At 40.0% G+C, this 6,996-nt stretch overlaps 1 pseudogene; it reads right to left on the minus strand.

Moving 5' to 3' along the window:
- Positions 1 to 5,236, minus strand: part of LOC101576416 — a 22,911-nt pseudogene extending 17,675 nt beyond the window's left edge.
- Positions 5,237 to 6,996: the final 1,760 nt, after the last annotated feature.

The following is a 6,996-nucleotide window of genomic DNA, read 5'->3' on the forward strand; positions in this document are numbered from 1 at the left end:
CATTTTGTATCTGTGTATTCAAAATGGTTAGGATAGATATATAGTTACATTCTCTTAATGAATAGAGTGATTTGTTCTAATAGTGTTTGTAGATAGGATATCATGTCTGCATCTTGTACAGCAAATAACCACCAGGAAGAATGTATGCAATGTGCTAGTTATTGAAACTGTCCTACCAACAGGGTTTGAAACTGTCTCATTGCTATTTGTTTCTCAATAAAATTATGGAGAAAAAAAAAGAAAATTAACCTATCTGGAATTCTGATAAAAATACAGATCTATCTTTTCTAATATTGTATGAGAAAGGGCTACAGGCATATATTCCCCTGTGATAAAGGTTGTGGATTTATTTTTGAATTTTTATTATCATCTATGTTAAGAGTGCTTATCTATGATTTGAATCTGTGTACAAAAGTAATGATATCAGATTTTTCAGATATTTAAAAATGTATTAAGAGGAAAGCTTATTCAGGCAGAGAATTCTAGAACATTAAATAGTTTAATGTGATGGTAATTTTTGTTTGTTTGTTGGTTTTATGTGAAATTGAATGCAATATTTTGCACATCTAAATATACCATCTACCAATCCGCTAGACTCCATTGCTATTGGTGTTATATTTAAAAGCCAAGGCACATCTTTAAAACAAGATTTTAGGCTGTGTTTTTATTTCACTTAACGAAAGCATACCATGGGAAATTAATGAAAATGGGAATTATGAAATGGTGATTGGTCTGTCCCAAAAGGACTCCATAGCCTTAGCAGCTGATGAGCATTTTCCTGAAGTTTGTGATTATTCACTGAAGTTGATATGCTCGTGAAGGAAACATTAAATTGTACTATATCAGTTTTCTGTAGCTTGGATATTTTCCTAGCGTGTTAATGAGAGTCTATGATAAATGTCTCATGCTGATAGCAGGAGTCTCCAGCTTGTTAGTAATTATGCTTGACTTCTTGTGACCCAAGATGAAAATGGTGAAAATAAAATTGTGCCTAATTTAAATGCACTGATTTCAGCCACCAAAGCTCTTTGTAAAAGTTTTATTCCAGGTACTTAAGAAATGGTCTTTATAAAGTCATTGAGTTGTAGCATGTTTGCCTCCTTTAAAAAGTTTTAATGCCCAAAAGCACTCCTTATTTGGTAACAATAGTTACATTTTTCAGATGCCTTATATATGTGGCTAGATCTACTTTAAGGTTAGACAGCTTCTTAAACATATTTAAAGGAATAAAAGGAGGTTTAGGTCAGAGAATCTTTGAAATATCTCTCATCTTGCATCATTTGAGTTATAAAATTTTGTACTATGATTCTTTTGTCTTCTATTTAGAAAGCACAGGATGCAAAATACAATGGAGGAACTTATTAATGACAGTGTCCCTCGAATGGTGGTCAGTCAAATTCTAGCATCAGACACAGAAGAAGTCTATAAATGCAGAGTATTTGGTGTCTTTCCTCATTAAGTGACCTATAAATTTTATAGATAGACTCCATAGATCTACATTTTAATTCATCTTCCAAAGCTTGAGAATCTCTAAGATGCTATTCTAAAACTGGCAGGAATGAAATTTCCTATTGCTATATAACCCTTTTATGTTTTTTTTTTTTTTCTGTGGGTACTGGAAACATAAGTTCTAGAAACCCCTCTTTCTCCCAGCCTGTTCCATTGAAGAATATAGAAGTCTCAAGGAGGATAAAAAACAGTGATTCCACCATAAGTAATCATGGAAGGCTGCATTAAGCATAGAGGTGTGGACAGAATTGGAAGGGGGAGGTGGTTTTCCACATGTTAACATAAACGAGAGTATCTTCTGTAATGCTATAGAGTGGACTAATAGACACAGAGCTTTAGAGATATGGCTACCTTTACGATCTAATATGTCAGCACTGATATATTAGATATCCCAACAATTGTCTATGTGGGTGGCAAAAGCAGTAAAATAAAAGTTATGAAAAGAAGCGGAGATCAGGAAGTTCCTGTGTTTATTTTTACGTGTCTGTGTGTGTGTGTGTGTGTGTGTGTGTGTGTGTGTGTGCCTATTGACCTCTTCCAGGGATGCGAGGGAGCACCTTGTGCCCCTCCCCCACCAGGCCAAGGACTGTCTTAACACCTGAGTATCCACCTCAACCTGTGGTATCACCTTTCACACCATTACCCAGACTCTGACTTTTCCTCCACTCTTCTCTTTACCTCATAGTTTACACCCCAGCTCTCACCTGAACAAGTCCTGTCAGATCTACTTTGAAAATATGTGCTGATCCTGACCAGCCTCAACACTGCTGTTCCCACCACGCTCTCTAAGCAACCATCCTCTATTACCTGAGTTAATGGAAAATCCTCTTAACTCATCTCTGCGATTCCTGTAATCAGTCTTCCACAAAGCAGCCCGCGTCTCCTCTTTAAGCACAAACCAGATTCGTCTACTTCCCTGCTCAAATTCTTCCCAAGATTTCTCACACATTTGAAATAAAATTCATCATCTTCATGCTGGTCCCTAGGTCCCCAGGACCTCCATTTTCCCTAACCCTATCTCTCACCACCCAGCTACAATCATACAATGTTCTCGCTCTGCAGCACCATAAGGAACAGCATCCTGTTCCTTTTCCTTTCATTTCCAAAACCCACTGAATATATTCCTACCTGAGGAACACTTCCGTTGCTATTCCTTTTTTCTGGATCAAGGTCCCCTGACCACCTGCCATTTTTTCACCTCATTAATGTCCCTGCTTAAGTTTCACCCCCCAGAGAAACTTCCCCCACCACATCCTTAGCTCTCTCTAATCTCATCCTGCTTACTTTTCTTTGCTTTATGATAACAACTTCCAATTAGTACATATAGTACTCTATATTCATTACTATATATAATATTTATAATATACATATATAATACTCCATATTCATGAATACTACTAACGATCCATACTCAGCATTAGTAATCAGCAGAACTGTACAGCGTGTCTGAGGCCCGGTGCTGGTGTGAAATCAAAGCTTTGCATATCTGTGCTCAATGTCTAAACGGATGCATATCAGAAGCTTTGTAACCCTGGTTGTCATCCTCCTATTTGGGCTCCAGACTGAGTGCTCCATACCGAGGGGCATTCTTGCCTCATCCTGCACCCTAGGATGTTTGCCTACATTCTCCCATTTGGGCAGATTTAGGTTTTTATGTTTGAATAAATAAACAGTCAAGGAGCAATGTCATTCTGATGAACTGAAAAACAGTCCAGGGTTTATTTCATCCTGTAAAATAATCACAAGATTAATATTTCTCAACAGAAGTTCTATAGGGTGACATTCAGGTTTTCATAAAGAAAGTGAATATTGAGGCCAGGGAGATAGCTCAGCAGTGTGAGATTCTGTCTGGCAAGTACAAGGACCTGGATTATATCCCCAGTACCACATGGACCCGTGTGGACCCAACGCTAAAAACAGGCTTGGTTGCACGCCTGTCATACCAGTGCTGGAGAGGCTGCAATAGGAGGATCACTATAAGTTCAAGCTGCATAGTGAGACATGTTGTACCCTGTTAAAATTGACTCCATTTTGTTGCCCTTCTAACCTCGCCGAGTTCTTGTTCTGTATGCGCCGACCCCTCCCAATTCCTCCTCCAATTTCCCAATTCCTCCAATTCCTCACCCCTGTGACTCAAGTCTTATGACATCTGTGCCCCAAACCTTATCTTGTCCTGCAGAGCTCTGCGTGATTTCAGCACTCCCGCCCAATGCGCCCACTCGATGTACTCATGACTGCCAATTCGGCACCTCCACCCAACAAAACCACCCCATAAACTAATGACTCTCTGTACCCCATGATTGCTGATTCCAGCACCCCACCCAATAAGGACCACCTAATGAACTAATGACCCTGCCACTTCTTCCTCTCCACCCCTTCCCTGATTTTGCGGTTTTCAAGCTTAAATACTACACCTTGTTAATGCCGGGCGCGCCTCTTTGCACCTTGCCTAGAGACCGCTGCTGGGTACCAGCTAAAATAAAGCGCTTCTTTTAACTTTTGGACTTGCCTCGTTGTCATCTGATTTTTGAGTTACAACACGACCCTGCACCAAATAGATAAATAAATAAATGTTTTAAAAAATTTAAAAAGAAAGTTAATATCATAAGATAAGTTAGTAGTGGCCATTCCCCCCTTTGTTTCTATGTCCTCTTAACCAAGGGGGATTTAGTAATCCAAAACCTGCCTTGCTGGTCTTCCCATTATTTCCTCAGATTCCCCAGAGGACAGAACTTAGGAATCAGGCGTCCGCTGCCTACACTCACTTTCCTAAGCAGAAAGTTTTGGTGGAACCTTGTAGCTGAAAAGCTCAGGAATCTCCAGCAGTACTTCGGTCTCATGGAAAAACGACTTCCTTTTAATCTGGTAAGGACTTTCTCAATATCACTTACTGTCACAGGAGAAGGGCAGCCTCTGATAATCTTAAGATAGCTTGGGACTTGACGTTAATGGTGAGCGCACGTGAAATCATACAACTCACTGATGGCCCAGCTCTCCTCCCCCTCTCAGAATCAGTTGGAGGACAATTTCAATTTGTAGACAACTGCTTCCCACATGTGAATTAAGGTTAAATTATAACAATGATGTCATTGATGTGGAATACAAAGTGCTATGATTTTCAGGGAGGGATATTTCACCACAGCTGTGAGCAATGTGTTTCATAAAGGCTGGCATAATTCTCTGGGGAGCCTTGCTAAACACTCACTCTTGCAACTCTTTAGCAAAATAATAATGTGTAAAAATAGACGCAAAGACATTTACACACAAGGTCAGTATTTCATGTATTTCCTAGTTAACAAGTAATAGGCGAGTTCTGATCTTCTTATATACATCCTATTTTAGGCAAAAATCCACTATATGCTATATCAATAAGCAAGTCTGCAAATTGAACTAAGAGGGCGATCAACGATAATAAAGGTAATTTTCTGGTTTGAAATAAAAGTATCAGCTCGTAGTGCCTTTGGACCTGAAATAACTGAAGAAAAATAGTCTAGGTTAAAGGGAGGAATAGATAGTTCTTAAAAACCTGTAACACTGTCTGTTCTTATTTCAGCTGGATGAAAGCAGATCATTAGCATTGCTGTGACCCGGGTTGGAGCAGGCTTGGCGGGGGGATGGCTGTGTTCCCAGCAGTCTTACTCTGCAGGGGAACTGCCACGGTGGCCTGCTCCAGAGGTGTCCTCCACCACCGAGCACAGTTCTCTGCTTGTGGGGTGGTCTCCACCATGGCTCTAGCTCAGCAAATTTTCATCATAGAGAGAAAGTTTCCCAGAAAAAAAAAAAAAAAAAGGAAACCAACTGGCACCTAAAACTGAGCAGCTGTATTTAGCACGGAGTGAAATCATGTCTTATGTGCTGAGTGCTTCACCAGGCTGGAAGCCTCAGATCTGAAGTGATTGATCGTGCTCTTGGGCTGCAGTGTTACCCAGGACCTCTCTCAGGGTCCTGCTTGGCCACGTTTGCCGAGTGTTTATTCAAGCCATCACAAAAGTAATGACTCCCTGCTTAGGTTGAATGGGGAAGAATGATTATGAGTAATGGCTGAAGGCTCAAGGGTGGCTGTGGAGAACGCCTCGGCTAGGTGTTCCCTATGAGTTCAGGAGCTCTGCGAATGCATGAATAAATTTCTAAGTTGCTTATCACTGTGGCTGCTAAACCTAAAGTGCCTTGTGTGCAGCATGTGCTACATGTTCAAGAGCCTTGGATATTTGTGTGTGTGTGTGTGTGTGTGTGTGTGTGTGTGTGTGTGTGGCTTCTGAATGAATAAAAGGATAAAAAAGAAACAATGTGAAAAAATGAACATGGTGATCAGTAAGAGGCCTAGAAAGTGGTACATGAGCATTTTCAGAGAAACACACAGATCCCCAATCCCAGCGAACCAGGCAGCTGAACCCAGGACAGGCAGGGATGGGTGTTTATGGCTAAAAGGGGGAGTTGTGCTGGGATATGAGATACCCTCTGCCCATCCAGCATGGAAACAAGGTGGGCCTGACATATGAAACTGCCTTAGCCACCAACTGCCCGGTGGACATATTTCCCGCTGTGCTAAGTCTCCTTAGCAACATCTCACTGCCTGGCTAGTGCAGCATCCTCTCCTGCTCTTCCTGCTAAGGGTGTACAAATCGTAAGAGCACCATGCATGGATCAGCCCCTGGGCTTGGAAGCAATAGAATGGCTTCCAAAAGCATTTAATTTGCAATCAGGAAGTAGCTCAGACATCAAACTAGTTTGAGTTAATTAAGAAAAAAAAAGATCTTTGACAGCTACAAGTGGAAAGTTCTTGGGATGGGACAATCTTTAATAGCCGTAGACTTGGAACACTTCTACAGAAATGCTGCCAGTTCTTAATTTTAAAACTTAAACAATCTTTATGCAATTCTTAAACAAGTAGTTCACTCAGTGAAACCATCACCACAACTTAATTTGATGACACGTAAATGACCAGACCTCTGATAAATAATTTACCTTCCAACTACTCATCAAGTCATTACAAAAGTGGTTACATTTCTATTTTGAGTACTTGAGATTTATGACATCAATAAAGAGTTAAAGGTTCAGTGACTCTAAGCTATGCTTGAATGATAACTGAAAACAATGTCTTAAATTAGTAGTAATAAGAATATGAAAATTTGCTTTTAAACAAAGTGAAGTTTTTGGCTTTTATTTTAGTGACATATTTATCAAAGGCAAGTGTTATGTTTCAAAAATGCTTTTTCACTAGGCTTTTTCTTAGAAAACTACAAGAGTTCCCTTTTTGCACTTTATGATACTAATATTTTAGCATATTTTATGGTACTATGGATAACTCCTTAAGTACTATTTCATAGTATAATTTTTCTCCTCAAAAATTTTTGTGTTACATATATGCAACTCTCATTAGACCCAATGTATGTAAGCATTTGAAAACTTGTTCAAAAACATAATCTACTAGTCAGGTCCGGTGAGTGTGCGGAGAGCTTCCTGCTACCCTGCACTGGCGGGACCAGT

The sequence above is a fragment of the Octodon degus genome, unplaced genomic scaffold (genome assembly GCF_000260255.1).
Source record: "Octodon degus isolate 3935 unplaced genomic scaffold, OctDeg1.0 scaffold00139, whole genome shotgun sequence".
Taxonomy (NCBI): domain Eukaryota; kingdom Metazoa; phylum Chordata; class Mammalia; order Rodentia; family Octodontidae; genus Octodon; species Octodon degus.